This window comes from Lynx canadensis, chromosome D4, assembly GCF_007474595.2.
Source record: "Lynx canadensis isolate LIC74 chromosome D4, mLynCan4.pri.v2, whole genome shotgun sequence".
NCBI lineage: Eukaryota > Metazoa > Chordata > Mammalia > Carnivora > Felidae > Lynx > Lynx canadensis.
In genome coordinates, this window is record NC_044315.2 from 9,324,605 (window position 1) to 9,342,910 (window position 18,306).

The following is an 18,306-nucleotide window of genomic DNA, read 5'->3' on the forward strand; positions in this document are numbered from 1 at the left end:
CCTAGACAACAATATTCATAATATTTCAGGTTTAGAGTACTAGATATACAGATAACAGATATAGATATACAGATACAGATATAGATACACAGATACAGATATATAGATATATGGGTATATGTGTGCGCGCGCGCGTGTGTGTGTGTGTGTGTGTGTGTGTAGTCTGATTGCTCATTAAGGGAAATATAATTATTAGAGAAATAGTAACTACTAGAAAATATATTTAAAACAAATACAAATATTAGACAATATAATTATTAGGAAAAAACACTCTTTACTTGTATATCACCTAAAAGCCCTCCATATCATATTAGCATCTGTACAAATTTGGAAAAACAAATCTTGAAGGATTCTTCTAAAGCTATGAGCTTCTGAAAGAAATTAAAGTAAGTATGAAAACAAACAGAAGAGCAGCTGACGGTTTTGATAAAATTTGGATCTATACATAGCAGAGAAGCTATCAATTTTGTATACTAATGGTGTTTTCTCTACCAGACACGTATAGTAAGGCCTGATATTGTTAAGTCAGAAAAAAGATTGGCCAGAGTAGCATCAGATGGATATTGACAGGAAAAAGTTGAGAGAAAATGTCCTTTAAAAAAATATTAACTGAAAAGACAGATCCTCAAAGCAGGAGAGGAATTCATACCACAAAGCCAGGATTTGTGTTGACCGTGGCTCAGAATGTTGTAGAAAATAGAGGTAAACTTAGCAATGAAGGGTTTATGGCAAATGTTTCACTACTTCCCCCTTGTCAGTAGGTGGGCGGGTACCAACAGCTTGTATTGTTGGTTCGTTCAATTAGCAATGTTGTCTGAGGGCTGAGAACATTCCAGGCCCTGTTCTGGGCACTGGTCGCACACCCATGGACAAGACCCTACTCAGGGAGCCTGCTCTGTGGTAGGCTGCGGTATCCAGGGTGCCCCTATGCTGCAGCTGTAAGGCGTCTGTGCTCAGGAAACACCTCTGTGCATTCACAGCTGTTAGACCTACACCAAGTCTTTTCTTAAAATTTTTTTTAATGTTTATGTACTTTTGAGAGAGAGGGAGGAGTATGTGAGTGGGAGAGGGGCAGAGAGAGAGGGAGACAGGATCCGAAGCAGGCTGCAGATTAGCACAGAGCCTGATGTGGGGCTCGAACCCACAGACCGCGAGATCATGACCTGAGCCGAAGTCGGACGCTCAGCCGACTGAGCCACCCAGGCGCCCCTACCCGAGTCCTTTTACTTTTCTGAGTCCTCGTTTCCCCACCTTGAAGCGGATGAGCACTATTTCCCAGAAAAGGCTGAACTGACGGAAGATCCACGAATTGACCTGGCAAGGCACAAAGAGTGAGTGCTACTCGAATGTTGGCTGAATTTGAATCTGAGAATCCCAGCATGAGAAAGGAATTTAGAGATAATCTGGCCCGTTCTTTCCCAGAAATAGAGCTGGAAGCCGCAAGAAATTTAAGCTGAGGGACACAGTATGGAGCTTGGCCTGTTGCCCTGCTGCTCCAGTGTGAGATTTCTATTGTCTGGCTATGTGATTTCATTTCAAACAAGGTGATTCTACACTCACAGCTACAATCAAATGTTAACAATATAGAGTCATCTAAATGTATAATATATAAAAAACATATAGAACATATATAAATGTAGAAAGGCTTAGTAACAATCATTCACATTGGCTAATCAGTCCCACCTCTCTTTAGCTTTAGGGTGAAAGAATTATATATTTTCTGCCGTGAGGTGTTTTGTTTTTTTTTTTTAGACTCGATATGTTGCCACCTTTATTATATTGCTTAGCACATGGCATGACGAGGATAACGTCTGAACAACTACATTTCCACATTTCCATTACAAGTAGGGGTATAGCAACCCAACCTAAGACGTGGGCCCAGTATTTTGGAGGCTCCTTATCCAGCCCTCCCCTTGCCGTATTGTTCACCTTGGGGTGAGAAGTCTAGGGGCTAAGAGGAAATGCTACTAGAGCCCTAGCCTCTCCTTCTAGACCATACTAGTAGTACCAGGACCTTAGAGTTCCCTGCCCACGTGGTTCTAGCATAGGAAGGTCTCTTGCTAGGCCTTCTCCACCAGGTCCCTCTTCTTTGAGGGAGGGAGGCTTGCACAAAGGGAGGCTTGAGAAGCAACCAAGGGGTGGGTGGAAGAATGACAGTGGGCAGAGCTTGAAAGTGCAAGTTAGGGGGGCTCCTGGGTGGCTCAGTCGGCTGAGCATCTGACTCTTGTTTTTGTCTCAGGCCATGGTCTCATGGTTTGTGAGTTTGAGGCCTGCATTGGGCTCTGTGCTGATGGTGCGGATCCTGCCTGGAGTTCTCTCTCCCTCTCTCTCTCTCTCTGTTCCTCCCCTGCTTGTGCTCTCTCAAAAATAAATAAATAAGCTTTTAAAAAAGGAGAAAGTGCAAGTTAGGGTGTCCACACATACATGCAAAAGGCCATTCACAATGCCGGGCAGATCAGGATTGAAGGGAGTGGAAACAAAACTGGGGTTGGGCTGTGACTTATTTCTTTTCTCTCCCCAGGTCCTATAAATATTATACTAGGACCTGCATCTGCTTTTGGTGGATGTCTGGGTTATTTCTTCTCCCTTCTTCCTGATAGTTTTCTCTTGACCATTCACTACCCTCTGGCGTATCTACTGCAGACTGACCAGGGCAGAGAGTAGAGGTTAAACCCAGATCAGGTCATTCTCCTGGTTGTGGAGTAACTAATGATCTTCACAAATTGTGAGCAGCCCTGACAAAGCGTGTCTTAGCATCACAACATCTGAAAATCTGAAGGGACCTCAGGGATAATTTCTCAAGTCAACGAGGGTAAGAAAAATGAAAGCTGGCAGACAAAGACAGATAGCTAAATAAATACACAATTAATCTAAAATCTCATGTCTACCTACGTTTATGATCATGTTGGCCTTCAAGGCATGTGATCATTAGCCAATGGTACTGAAACGTGGTTTGTTCTTAGACCAAGGGTACTTGTAGTTACGTGTCTTGGGAGTTGTATTTGCTGTCACTGTACAGGAAAGGAGCTTCACGACTATTTTCTACCCTGGAGACTATTCTATTAGAGGCATTATAATTCCCGGTCAATTTCATGGGACTCTAAAGCATTTGCTAACTCCATTTTGCTCATTTGACTAATAACATGTTTTAAGTGCTCACAACTATCCCGTTTCATCCGGAAATCGTAACTGTCTTGTATCTCATTCCTTGTGTGCCTTGCTATTCTCCTAGGCTAGGATATGCTCACCCAGGATATAATGCCAATGGCCAAGAAAAACTTAATGGTTCTTATCTCAGGTAGCATTAAAAGACCTCTCTTACGTACCTGAACTAAAAAAGTTAGTACTTTTAAATTTTCAGATAGAAAGTCAGATCTGGAAAGGGAGATAACAATGCAACCCTCAAGCTTTTGGAATTGTTTCAGCCATAGAAGCGACTTGGAGGAAAATGTTTTGGGTGGCAAATAAAATCGACCCTTCAATACCTAGCAGAAAACCAAGACAGAAGACACAGACCAAGTTGCACTGTATTGAGTCAGTTATCCACGTAGAATTAAGTAGCACTGAATGCAAAGTCCAGGAAAAGAAGGAAATGTGATGAGACAAAGGGAAATCGAGAGAAGAAGAGCTCCCACAAGAGAGATCCACAACAACACTAATGGCTGCAGTCAGGGTAGATGCGTCACAGTGACAAGGACAGTGCAGAGTGCATGGTTCTCTGTGGGTGGAGAAGGAAAAAGCTGGTGAAGAAGAGAAGGTGAGGCACGGAGGGAAGAATGAGGTATCTCCATCTCAATAACGGAGCCCTTCAAGCGTAGATCAGTTCCATTCAGAGTAGGAGGAAAAACGATTGCATCTTAATATGGGGACCTAGAACATGAAATCTTAAACTTTTCTCTGTGACACACATGATGGATGATGTTCCCAGGAAGAGCCTCCTCCGGTGAGGATGACAGGGATGAAGCAAGGGGCCCTGCCACTTCCTTTTTGTCTTCTCAAAAAGTGTGTTTGATTGCAAGGAAGAGCATGTCCATTTACACGTGGCATGAAGGATTCCCTTCTCCTGGGGGACAGCGCTTACCACAGCTAGAAGCAACAAAAGGCAGGATTTGGTAGTGCCGCTCCTGGCTAGCAAAGTCCCAGAGACTCTTTCAGCACCATGCAGAGGCCCAGCTTGGGCATGTTAAATGCCCACTCTACACAAACAGCCAGTCTATCACCCACTCAGCCTCCATACCACACACACACACACACACACACACACACACACCATGAATGTGAGTACAAGGACATGACTGATGATCCGTGCTGGCTGAAGGGAAGAGAGGAGGAAAACAAAAGTCTGAGTGTCTTGGGTGTTTGGCCATCAGAAGAGAGAAAGCTCGTGAATGGGGAGAGCTTTTTCTATAGTGAGAGGAGCAGTCGTGTGCAGAAGCCCCAAATGCCCAGAATGCAGCGTATATGCTTGTTGAGTAGGTGGGTGAGCCTCACCTCCATTGCAGTGTGGAATTTCCATAAATTAGAAGCTATGGATCAAACCTGAAGGCAAGATTTTTTATAAAATCCCTCTGAATTATCATAGTGTGCTTGACTTGCTCATAGTAAGGGTGCTTGCTACTGTACGTGGCCTCCCCTCCACTATGATGCACATAATGCTGGATCACATAGGGATAATCTTAAATCTATACTACTTTCTATTTGAAAAGTAAATCAGCAAGCATTTGTTTTTCTAACCTGTGACCCACCTCATAACTTATGGGAACCTTTCTGGCGTGTCATGCTACTGAGTTAGGCAGATCAAGACAGAGCAATTTTCCCCAAATGGCAATAAAATACAGAAAAGATAATGAGCTCAAGTTGTCACTGTGTGTGTGTGTGTGTGTGTGTGTGTGTGCGTGCGTGCACGCATGCGCATGCTCTGAATCATGGGATACTATGGGACAACCAGTAACTCTTCCTGATGAATTAGAACAGTGTCCATTATATGAGTGGATGTAAGAAGGAAAAAAGTTATATAGACACCCCTTTCCATGACCCAAAGCTTTTCAAAAAGAACCAAGTATTCTTATCTGAGTTCTACAAGGTTGGTCCTGGCATTTCAAACTGAAGAGGGCAGTAGAAAGCTAGATCAAATTGTAGTCAACAGTTTGAGCTACAACTTGTCTGAGTGAAAATGAAGCACCGTGGTGTGATATTAGAGTCACAAATAAAGAAATGTGTTGGGAAGTTTATGGGAAATGCAAAATTTATTTGACCTACATGTCTAATCGCATCATTAATGTTGAAGACATCAAAACTAGAAAAACACAGACTATGAGCCAAGGGTCCCAGGAAATTTGAGGCCGGCTACATTCAAGTCATGGCATCCTGTGGGGAGAGTAAAGGTGAAAAGTGGAAACAGGCTGGTTACATATAAATTCAAGGAGCTGGAGCTTGGGTGGTCATGTGACTACATCTCTAGGCAACTTTGCTTGAGTAGTAGATGCTCTATAAAGTGACTTCTGTGCTTCAATCTCCTGTCTGTATGATGAGGACAAAACAGCACTTTCAACCTGTAGTTTTGATGTTTATGTGGGTTAATATGTGCAAATGAATTAAAGCAGTCACTGATGTACAATGAGTGCTACATAAGAACTTGCTATTAAAATCCAAACATCTAACCACGAATAGGCAAGGCAATCTTGAAAAAGAAGAAGAAAGCTAGAGATTTCACAATCCTAGATTTCTAGATATACTACAAAGCTGTAGTAATCAAAACAGCATGGTACTGGCACAGAAACAGACACATAGATCAATGAGACAGAATAGAGAGTCCAGAAATAAACCCGCAATTACAGGGGCAATTAATCTTCAACAAAGGATTACAAAGCAAGAATGTGCAATGGGAAAAAGAATGTCTCTTTAACAAATGGTGTTGGGAAAACTGGACTGCTACTTGCAAAAGAATTAAACTGGACTGCTTTCTCACACTATACACAAAAATAAACTCAAAATGGATTAAAGATCTGTGTGTAAGACTGAAACCATAAAAATACTAGAAGAGAGCAAAGGCAGTAATTTCTCTGTCATCATCAGCAGCAACTTCTTTGTAGATACGTCTCCTGAGAAAAGGGAAACAAAAGCAAAATTAAACTATCAAGACTACATCAAAATAAAAACTTCTAAAAAAAGGGGGGGGGCACCTGTGTGGCTCTGTCAGGCATCCAACTCCTTTTTTTTTAAAGTACTTATTTATTTTTGAGAAAGAGAGAGCAGGGGAGTGGCAGAGAGAGAGGGAGACATAGAATCCAAAGCAGGCTCCAGGCTCCTAGCTGTCAGTGCAGAGCTCGATGCGGGGCTCAAACTCATGAACTGTGAGATCATGACCTGAGCCAAAGTTGGATGCTTAACCAACTGAGCCACACAGGCATCCCATTTGGACATCCAACTCTTGATCTCAGTTCAGGTCTTGGTCTCAGGGTCATGAGTTCAAGCTTTGCATTGGCCTCCACACTGGGCACAGAGCCTATTTAAAAAAAAATAATAAAAAAGTTCTGCACAGCAAAAGAAACTACCAACAAAACAAAAAGATATCTACAAAATGGGAGAAGATATTTGCAAATTACATATCTGATGAGGGATCAGTATCTAAAATACATAAAGAATGTATTTAACTGAACACCAGAAAAATAACTGATCTAATGAAAAATGGGTAGAAGACATGAACAAATGCTTATCTAAAGAAGACAGACAGATGGCCAACACATAAATGAAAAGATGCCCAGCATCACTCATTATCAGGGAAATGCAAATAAAACCCCAATGAATAGTACCTCACGCCTGTCAGAATGGCTAAAAAGAAAAAGCCTCAAAAAACACTAAATGTTGGTGAGGATGTGGTAAAAAAAAAAGGAATCCTCTTGCACTGTTGGGAATGCAAACTGGTGCAGCCACTGTGGAAAACAGTATGGAGGTTCCTCAAAATATGAACAAGAGAAATACCATACGATCTGGTAATTCCCGTACTGAGTATATATGGAAAGAATATTAAAACACTAATTTCAAAGGCTATATGCACCCCTATGTTTACAAGCAGCCCAAGTGTCCATGTATAGATGAATGGATAGAGAAGATGTTGTGTGTATATATATATATATATATATATATATATATATATATATATACATACAATGGCATATCACTCAGCCATAAAAAAGAATAAAATCTTGCCATCTGCAACAACATTCCTGGAGGATGTAATGTTAAGTGAAATCTGTCAGAGAAAGGCAAACACCATATAATTTCACTCATATGTGGAATTTAAGAAACAAAATGAACAAAGAAGAGATTAAAGAAAACCCAAAAAACAGACACTTAACTACAGAGAACAAACTAGTAGTTACCAGAGAGGAGGTGGGCGGTGGGATGGGTAAAACAGGTGAAGGGGATTAAGGAACGCACCCATCGTGATGAACATTGAGTCATGTATAGGATTGTTGAATCACCATATTGTACATCTGAAACCGGCATAACACTGCACATATATCACACTGGAAACAAACAAATAAACAAATCTCCAACATCTACTTCTGTATGTCTATAGTCTCATTATCAGCACGTCACAGTAATGACCCCGAGTGAACGAGAAATGGAAATAGGGTTCATCTAATGCTGAACATGACATGGAAGGATATATAAAGTTCACAAATTCCTCAAAGGATCATAAGGAGCCAGTGCTTATAGGGTTAACAATGAGTTGCCTGGAAAAATGTAGCAGTTCAGAAAAACTTTCCCCAGGGTTATGGATGGCCGTGTCCTCATTGTACCCTAGGTTTAATAGGAAAACTTTATATGTGGGATTGTTAAAGTTTACTGTGGTCGATGCTAAAAATCTTAGGGTCACAGTGACAGAGTCAAGGAGGCCAGGACAGGACCAATAGTGATGGCTGATTGGCAGTGAAGGGGAAAAAGAAATCCAGTATTTTCCTCCCAGAAAATAAGGTTGTGAAATTTTTGCATTTGTTGTGTGCGTATTCATGTGACTACAGACGTGTGTATTAGTCTACTACAACAAAAGTACATAGACTGAGTGCCTTAAACAGCAGAAACTGATTTTCTCACAATTCTGCAGGCTGGAAAGTCCAAGATTAAGGGCCTGTCATGGTTGGTTTCTGGTGAGTTCTCTCTTCTAGTCTTCCAGGTGGCAATCTACTCACTATGTTCTCCTGTGATCTTTCCTCTATGAGTAGGAGAGATCTCTGGGGTCTCTTCCTCTTCTTATAAGAACACTAATCCTACAGACTTAGGGCCTCACCCTTATGACCTCACTTAGCCTCAATCACCTCCCTAAAGGCCTTATCCCCAAATGTATTTACAGTAGGGGTCAGGGCTTCAATGTAGCAATTTGGGCGAGAGGAGGGAGTACACAATTCAGTCCATAAAAGCGTGTGCATCATTTTAGGATTGGTTGCTTCTGACATTTGGGCAGAATTTTCCTGTCAATTGTTGTAATGTTTATTTTCCTAAAAGGCAAACTGATTCTGGATTAGCCTTTCAGAATTAGCTCTTCTGATAGGGATTTGGAGAGAATGGCAGAAGAAAAGGAGAGAAAATCCCAGTAGAATAGACTGGAAAAGAAAAATAGCTTAAACTAGACTTTTTGTGGCTAAAAAGCTCACAAAATAAGATGTGCTGATCTCTGATGTGACCTAAGTCAAACCCTGAGTATTCCTTCTGTAATCCCATTGGAAATATGTTTGCACCCAGTTTAATCATAGGTTTATTCAGATAAGTAATGCGCCAGTTGCCAATGCTATCTTGGACAAGGAATATATAAAAATCAGGAAAGTGGCCTCAAAAGAACTAATTCTACCTCATGTTGCTGGTCTATTTTTGCTAGGATTATATAAACATTCATTTTTTTTTTGGAGGATGGACCAAATACCTTTAGCCGAATTTCAAGATATTTAGGGACCCTGAAAGAGTGACATTAGAATCACACCTAGTCAATTGTAAATATTTAAAAATACTTCATGGTGTTCTTATACCTCTTTCTAGAGCTGTGCTATAAAAAAAGACGAGCTTTCAATCAGAATTTTTTCTATATCTTGTCCATCCACCACCAAAAGGCACTACAGCCAGGCTAGAGGTCATGGTCGCTTAAACTGCACTTGATGTATTTAGAGGTATTTATCAAAGAACATTTACTATGTTCAAGGAACAACCACAGACACTGTGAACATAAGGATTTTGCAAGTCAGTCTTTTACTCCAATATCTATAATCTATTTGGGGCAAGGCACATATACACAAACACTGATAATAAATAAGGAGCTGATATTTATCTAGCACTTCTCATGTGCAAGGCATTTTCCATTTTCATTTCACTTAACCTAATTCTTAGCAAAGTCGAAGAGATGGTTACCCTCATTTAACATATGTAGAAACAAAACTCAGGGAGATTCCATGACACCCCAAAGTCACATGGGAAGAAAGAGAGAAACTAGGAGTTCAACCGGTTCTGTCCATTGCAAAAGCCTGATCTTTCAACAACTAGGCTCTGGTGAAAGGTACTCCGGGTCTAGCATTAACTTAAAATGATTTGGATTTTAGGGGGAAATGTGATCAGGTGGCAAAATAGAGGAAAGCTTTGGGCTGGAAATATAGAAATGTTGAGAATATACTCCGAAGGCAGGAATGGGTACAGTGAAGAAGTGTCAACAGTGCATGAAGGCAGGAAATTACAAGGCAGGTTGAGGAGATGAAACCTTAGTGAATCATGGAGTCAGGCTAATAGGGTAGACCAGGGCTATAGTACAGGTTGGCAAAAGTTAAGCTAACGAATTTGAAAATCATCTCATAGGTGCTAATGAATTAAAGCTTTTGAGTGGATGTATATGAAGAAAGAACCATTTAGAACCATTATCTCACATGCAAAATGTATTGAAGATGGGGAGAAATGGAAGGTTAGCTGGTAGTTGTCAGTCCTAGCTGCATATTAGAATCCCCTGGGGAGTTGTTTTTAAAAATGTCAATACTGGACCCCACCCCAGCCCAATTTAATTGGAATCTCTAAGGTTGGGACCAGACAAGAATTTTTTTTAAAGCTCCCCCAGGTGGTTCTAATGTGCAACCAGGGATGAGACTCACTGAGTTAGATTATTGCAATCATGCAGCATATAATAAGTTTTTGAGCTAGGATGATAGCAGAGGAAATGACCAAATGCAGCAGACACTGTGGAGGCAGGGGAGAAAATAATAGCTATATTTGGGGAGAAATTATTATAGGTAGGGAGGAGGGGGGGAGACAAAGACGTTACATGAGTAACTCTGACAAAATTATAAGAGAATAAATTCAGGAGGACGAATCATGTGGGGCTGGCAAAGTTTTCCATCTTAGGTATGCTATGTTTCCATCAAGAGTAGAATGTTCCGGGGAGTCTGATGTTCAGCGCTAGAAGGAAGGAGACATCATGAGAAGAGATGAAATCTCAGAGATGGACAGAATTAAAAGGCAAGAGGGTGTAGGACCTTGGGAGATGCCAACATGGAGGGGTAGCAGAGGAAAAAGGGAAGCAAAAAAGAGAAACAAAATGCAGGCTCCAAAATGAAGAAATGGGGAAAGGGAAGGCCAATGGTGGAAAGTGCTACCAAATGGGGGTGATATAACCTACCAAGCCCCGTGCCCTCAATATGCAAGAACAATAATGTTGCCGTGGCTGCAGCAGCTGTTTTTGTCTTCCTATCTGGGGCTCTCAAGCACACAATATTGCTTGCTGCGAATGCAATCTGGTCTCTTTGCTAGATGAGAAAAGAAAAGCATTTGAAGTATGTGCCTCCATGGAGGAGCTTATTAAATAGGCTGAAGGTCTCTGGGATAGGTTGGAAGGAATAATACAGGAAGGAAGCCAAGACAGGGAAGTTTTTTTAGGAGGCAGAAGGGAATTAAAATTGCTATCAACAAGTTGGCAAATAAAAAACAGCGACACAGAGAAGAAACAGAACCAGAGGAAAGACAGCATTTCTAGGGAGAGACAATAGATAGGAACCTTGATAATTTTAAATGTGAAGCCGTTGTGTTTCAGTTCCATCATTCAATGGTAAGGAAGATTCGGGTTCTATTGGGTTGGAAGAATTCTGAAGACAATACTATCCAACTGCATAAAAAGTCCACTGCAGAACAAACAGGCTACTAAGACGGTCATCAAGCTTTAATAACATCTGAGACTGGCCATTTAGTTGTCTTCAAATTCTTAAAAAAAAATCAGTAAATGAAAGGAAAAGAAAAGCAGCTGTCATAAAGGTGTAACATAAGCTCTCTAGAGGCATGTTGAAAAATCAAATTTTATTTCCTTTTCTGATAAGTTCCTTGGCTTGTTGATTAGAGCACTGACAAGAGAAATGTGTATCTGACAACGTCTTTCATGACGTTTTATGACCAACATGAGGCAATGTTAGATGATGGGACATTAAGTGGATTCATAGCTGCTTAAATGATTATAAAGATCATTGGGCCAGCAATCAAACATGCAGGCTCTGGTCTGATTCCACCACTTAGTACCTATTACCTGAAGGGAGTTTTCATACTCTCTGAGCTTCAAATTCTTCATCTCTAAAATGGGTTCAATAACAGCTGCCTTTTGTTGCACATGGGATGAGTGAGTCATTATTATGGGAACAGGTTCTGCAATTTCAAAGGTCTTATGACCTCAGGGGAAGAGATGCTGGTGATGGGCAGAATCCCAAAGCCTCACCCTAACCCCCAGAACTTAGAGATATGTTACATGATGCAGCAAGGGGGAATGGAGGTTGCAGATGGAATCAAGGATGTAAATCATCTGAGTTTAAAGGAGATTATCCTGGATTATCTAGGATGCACTGTAATCTCAAGTTTCTTTAATGGGGAAGAAGAAGGCAAAAGAATCAGAACCAGAGAGATGGCAGAGAGATGGCTACTGCTGGCTTGCAGCAAAAAGTCAAGCAATGTAGGGGCCACAGGGCCAAAGAATGCAGGCAGCCTCCAGAAGCTGCAAAAATCTAGCAAATGGATTCTCTCCTCAAGCCTCCAGAAAGAATACAACCCCACTTCTGACCTCCAGAATTAGAAGGCGATCAATTTGTTTTGTATTAAGCCACTAAGCTTGTGGCAATTTGTTAAAGCAGCAACATGAAACTAATACCATGCCTTTGTAGAAGCCTTTCTCTAATAAAGTCCCAGAATCCTGTGCTCTTGGTCCTAACTGATACAAAATTCCTATTAATTTATATGAAGTCATAGAAAGTATACCTCTATAATTTGGATGTAATACAAAACTGGAAAGGACAGCACATATACTGCCTAAACTCCTGATAAATCTAAAAGATCTTTATGAATCATATTAAGATAGAGTATCACAAGGAAATATAAACTTTTCCTTTTAGGTTCAAAATACACATTGAATAGACCACGAATAGACCAAAAGTTGCTCATGAAAAAACAGAGGAACTTTAATTTAGTACAAAGTCATAATAAATCAACGGTGACTGATAAAAATCCCATGCAATTCTAAGGCTGCACTGATAGAATGTGGGCAAAGAAATGATAAACAGTTTTATTCGACTCTAACAGATGAATATGCTTTTCCTGCTGGAACATTGCATAAGTGACTAATTGTATATTTGCAAAGTCAAGAGACCAATAAGACAAAACCTTCTATATTAATGCTAGGATTGGCCAGCAACATAAGAATCATCTGTTTAAAAAGAGAGATCTATGACCCCTATCCTAGAGCTACTAAATCAGAATCCCTGAAGATGGGACTAAGAACATGTATTTTGTGTTTTCGGCAAGTGCCCTTGGTGATTCTGATGTGTAGGACATGTCTGATCTACGGACCCCAGGTCAGAAGCAAATGGTCAAGTCACTAAGACAAAACATGGGTGTAGACTGTGGAATCTCACATTCAGGGAAGGCTACATAATTTTCTTCACATACTTGAAGGGATATCAAATGACTATCCTCTGCAGTTATACAGAATAAACAAAAGGGTACAAGAGACCAGCAGGTACTTTTCAGTAATTGAATTTATGTGTATATACCCCAAGTTACGCCAGGCTATTCTGGCCTGAAGGTTGAAAATGGGGTCCAAGTAACTGTAACAAAATAGTATTTCTATGGCTACATCCCAACCTGATGGTTGCAGACTCCAAGCTTCTCTCCCCCAAATGTTTTTGGGAGTCTCCAAAGAGTATCACATGTGTCTTTGAGAAAGGCAGCTCTTCGTCTCTAAGAATCCATAACATATGTATCATTTTCTGTCTCTGGCTGACTACTGCATGTTACCAAAGGTACCACGGTAGCTTCATTATTCAAAGAACCCACTAAGGTCTCTACCACAGAGACCTATGATGTTTTCTTCAGCTACTTCTTAGTTTCCAATGACTATGGTTCCTCTTAGGTTCAGTCTGCCAGCTCCCCTTGAAACTAAATGTGGTTTAACAATTACTGCAGTTAGGGAAGGTTCATGGTCAATTTATGACACTCTCTGTCACACAGACTTCGGCTGTCAATATTTTATAGACAACCTTCTTTCCTTTCTCCCTTATCCCTCCTTTTCTACGTTGAACTTACTCTGCAGTCCCTCTCCCCAGGAAAGAGACAAATGACCAGAATTAACTCCAGTGAGCTTAAGGAGAAAATGAAAAACTTATTGTATGGACACAGGGGTATTTCAAGAGGAGGTATTCAAGTTTTATAAGGGATTACAATGAGAAAATCCAAAAGTGTCAGCAGCCAAGGCAGAAACTCTATGGAGCCACAGACCTTTCTCTTAGTCATTTGCTGCATGCATTTTGAGGCCAGCTTTCATTGCTTCTCTATCTATAGGGTAGAGAATGTCTTCCCCAGTTGACACTACTTTTCTGAGTATTCAACAAAGATTAACTGGAGTCTCTGGGTGCTACTTAAAATTTCCTGGGAAAGAGAACCAAATGGGCCCATTTTGGGTCAGGTGGTCACCCCTGGTTCAATTAATGGTAGTTGTAGATCATATGGTCCATTGCCTTATTAGCAGATACAGAAGTAGAATTTCTAAGAAGTAGTATGAGCAATGTTTCTCTGTGAAAAACACTGTCTTAGAGACATGGGATTGGCAGGCCTCAGAAGGATTTTATGTCACTAACCTTGGGCCAAATTTATACTCCTCTACTCTTTTTTCCCTTTGAATGAGTTTTTCCCACAAGACCTTTTGTGCATAGACTTCTGTGGGGCTGCTCAACCAGTCTCTGCAAGACATGGTTGACCATGCCTGCTTTCCAGCATAAACAGAACCTTCATTCTCCAACTAAGATCTCTTTTACGAATGATTATAAGGAGACGAGCTTCCTACCCCAGGAAGTACTAAAAGCAAGAAGAACCACCTATAATAAAATTGTAGAAAAAGATATCATGCTCCTTGACGTAATAGGATATACAAGATCATTTTAAAACTCATCAGTATCTTAAATTTATAGGTAATATAAGTTTACTGACCAGCCAACTGAAAGTTGAATTAACATAGTCTCATCTAAATTGTCTAAAAGCTTGAGAACTAAAAAATAAACCTACTCTCAGAATCTGATATATGTTTTAAAAAAAACCAAGTTCTTCTATGACTACAAATCCATTTACTTTGCCAAGAGAAGGAGGAACACACAGCGTTGCTAGTTGTAAATTAGGTATTTATCAGTTGGAGAGGTTTTCTTGTGCTCTTTTTACCAAATGTTCTGGGGATTTTAAGAGTGGCTTTCCAGGTCATCAAACTAATTACCTTCAGTATTTCTTAAAGAACAGAGGTGGTAAGAAAAACTCACTCAGATGGTGTAAATGAAGCACCAGCTACCTCGAATACAAAACAGGTGCCCAGCAATGTATTTGGGGCAGTTGATGCTGTGTTTGCTAAGTGGGCACCATTCAGATTTCAGGTCCATTTGGCGACTTCACTTTTTGTTTTTGGCAACTCCATTTTAATTGTGTTTAATGATGAACATAGAATTCTGGAGTCTTGATTTTCTAGTTGTGTGTGTGTGTGTGTGTGTGTGTGTGTGTGTGTGTGTGTGTGTGTTTAATAAACGAACTGTGTTTTCACTACTTTTTCCATTCTTGTTTCTTTCTGTAGTTTTATAGAGTGTGAACATTTATGTTATTATACTTGGAAAGCAAGTGGTGCCAGTAGCTCTAGAACTGTTTAGGTCTTCAGGTCTTTCAGCTGCCTGTTCATGCAAGAGATTCCTGAATTCTCACATCACTGCACTTTAATCCCATGGAGAATGGGGGACAGTATATGGGTCATCTTTCTTGCTACAAATCAGAGCAAAGACGTAGGCCTTCCCCACGAAACTCCCTTTCTCCTCCAGTGGAAAAACATTTAACTATGTAATAACTAAGTGAACAGACAAGGAGGCATCATGATATACTAGGGAGAACATGGGTCTACCAAATACACAGACATGAGTTTGAATACTAACTTGATCCCTTGCTCTTTTGGCTTTGTTAAATGCGAATCACAACAGTGACCACATGGGGGTTTTAGAAAAATTAAATAATAAATATAAAAGCACCATACGTGCTCAATAAACATTATTTCTTTTTCCATTGCTTCAAAGTTTGAGGAGAGGATTAATGGGGGCATGTATGTCAATAGTGCTTGTACATTTTCGAGTCAAGAAGTCCTAGGAGATTTTCATATGGCTATGGACTTTCTCCTGGGGAAGGGAGGAACCCATATAGATGGAAAAAATAAAGAATTAGGGCTCAATGTGGGGAAATTCACGGACCTTCTGAACATACCATCAGCAGATGGTATTAATAATGTTAATTGTCATCTCCCTGGTTGTTGCTCTGTTCTGTCCGAAATCCTTAGTCAGGGTTGACCTCAACATACAGGACCAATGTGATGTTAAGGAGCCTAGCAAACACAGAATGTTCTTTCTATACCCAAGACCCTGAATTTAAGGCTTAGATCACTGTTCAAAGATTTATGTTTGCTAACTGAACTTTGAACCTTGTCTTGAGATCAGATTGTAGACAAAGAGATCCTGGGGACCTGAATGGAGATGGAAGGAAGGAAAGCAAGTGACTGATCTCCAACAGTTTGGGGGAAAGGTTGGAGAACAAGAGGCTGGGGTTCTTAGGTTTTTTTCATCCACTTTATAACTTTAATCAAGTATTTGTCCTAGCAGATGCACAGTCTAAAATTCATATTTAAATGTGTGTTACATTTTTATTTTTTATTTTTTAACCTTTATTTATTTTTGAGAGAGAAAGAGCTTGAGTGGGGGGGTGGCAGAGAGAGAGAGACAGAGACAGAGAGACAGAGAGAGAGGGAGACACAGAAGTCTGATGTGGGGCTTGAACTCAAGGACTGTGAGATGGCGACCTGAGCTGAAGTCGGAATGTGTAACTGACTGACCTACCCAGGTGCCCCTAAATATGTGTTACATTTTAAAAAATCAAAGTAAACATACACCCAATTAAAAAAAAATGAAATAACTTAGAAAACAAAACAAAAACAAAACCTGAAACACTTGTCTACCAACATGCCCCTACCCAGTCCACATCTCTTTCTCAACAGAAAAATCTAACTGGTTTTAATTCTACTATCTTTCTACCTTATTTATTTTATGAACCTCCTCCTATGAGAAGTTACGGCTTAGCTTACCTCACTTATTTAGTGGGGAGAGAGAGAAAGAGAGAGAGGTGGGGGAAGGGAGGGAGGGAAGAGGGTGAGAGAAAAGGGGGGACTGAGGGAGGGGGAAGGGGGAAAAGGAAAGGGGAGGGGAGAAAGAGGGACGGGGAAAGAGGGAGAGGGAAAGAGGGAGAAATGGAGGGAGAGGGAGAGAGAGAGGGAGGAATATGGAGGGAGGGAAAGAAAATACATCTAGGGTAGCCATTTCAGTTGGAAATTCTTTCAACCGAAGAATATCTCTTTAGGACAGAAAATGTGTATCTTGCTATTTTCTGTGTATATGTGCTGCCCTTCATTTTCTTAGTTCTCTTCCTTTTTGGAAATTCTTCTAATCACAGTCTGTTTCTCCTCTTTTAATTTTCTCTTTCTCTCCTCACAGTATGTTCTGGGAGAGTATCTTGTCTTTATTTTCCACTCTTTCCTTTGAACCTGTTTTTTTTTTTTTTTGTAATTACTTTTTTAATTGCTGAGAGCTATTTCTTATTCTCTGTTCCTTTTTCATAGCCTTCTGTTCTTGGTTTATGGATGTAATATTTTCTCAAATTTCTCTTAGGAAAAGAGGGTTTCCTTAAAGTTCTTTCTTGTTCCTTACATTATCTCACTTTCCTCTCAATCAGTTTTTATTTTTGTTTAGTTTGGTCTTTTTGTTCATGCTGAAAGTTTTTATGAAATAACTGAAAGCCGTTGGTTGTTGGTTTATATTATGAATGAAGGAATGTTGACAACAAACTCCATGGCTGTAGGAGTGCAGCTTATAAATGGACAACATTGCTATAGTATGAAGAGCAGGGAGCCAGCCGTGTTTGTCTTGTGCTGTGTGTGTGTGTGTGTGTGTGTGTGTGCGTGCGTGCGCAGGTGTTGGAGGGGCATTCCAGAAGTCAAAAGGAAGTCTTTATTTGGAATACCAGAACTATACCAACTTTCCTAATTTTTCATTAGATGGTATACAGTCTGTTCAATTTCTTCAGAAAGGAGAGCCCTGGGGTTTAGTTGTTGTTGCTCTGTTTAGGGCCAAACACTTAGTTGGCTGCTGGCTCTGCCAGGGAGGGAGAGGGCAGATTTTGTATTATGAGCCTCTGTTTTCAGTCCTTCTCCATTTCTGCCCTATCTGCTTTGCCAAGTCAGCAGTCTTGTGGAGATTCTTCTGAGAAGGAAAATGTCCTCCTGAGTTGCATCCCTTTGTGAGACTCTCAGGTTGGAGCTTTCTCTACTTCATTGACTCATGGTCATTTTTCCATTTGCTTTTCACATTTAAGGAATTTGTTGAAATGTGTGGTCTGACAACAATCCCTTATTCAGTGTACTCTAAGGAAATCATCGTTACCATTTACGGGGAGAAAGGGGAGACAAATGAGGGAGTAGAGTAAGCCATGATGATATGGAAGTCATAGCAACACTTAACAAAGTCCCTGCCCTCTCTTACTGTCCAGAACCCTGATATTTTTCAAGTAACCTCAAGCACCTAATCTGAAAGAGCTGTCACCCTCTTGTCCATGCTGCCCTGGCTCAGTTTCTTAACCATCCAGTTCCTCTTCCTTCTGCACTGCTCCATATATATACCATGTGTGTCCTCTGACATGTCACATCTCTCCATTCAAAATGGCACACCACTGAGTAGTAGTCTA

At 40.5% G+C, this 18,306-nt stretch overlaps 1 long non-coding RNA gene across 4 annotated transcripts in view; it reads right to left on the reverse strand.

Moving 5' to 3' along the window:
- Window positions 1–18,306, reverse strand: part of LOC116738438 — a 305,676-nt gene that overhangs the window by 18,460 nt on the left and 268,910 nt on the right. Inside the window, exon 5 of one of the 4 annotated variants that reach the window (XR_004344389.1) lies at window positions 6,018–6,101. The exons of the other annotated variants lie outside the window; for them this stretch is intronic. This is a non-coding gene — a long non-coding RNA (uncharacterized LOC116738438). Of the gene's footprint in view, window positions 1–6,017; window positions 6,102–18,306 lie in introns of those variants that run through there. 4 annotated transcript variants of the gene reach the window in all.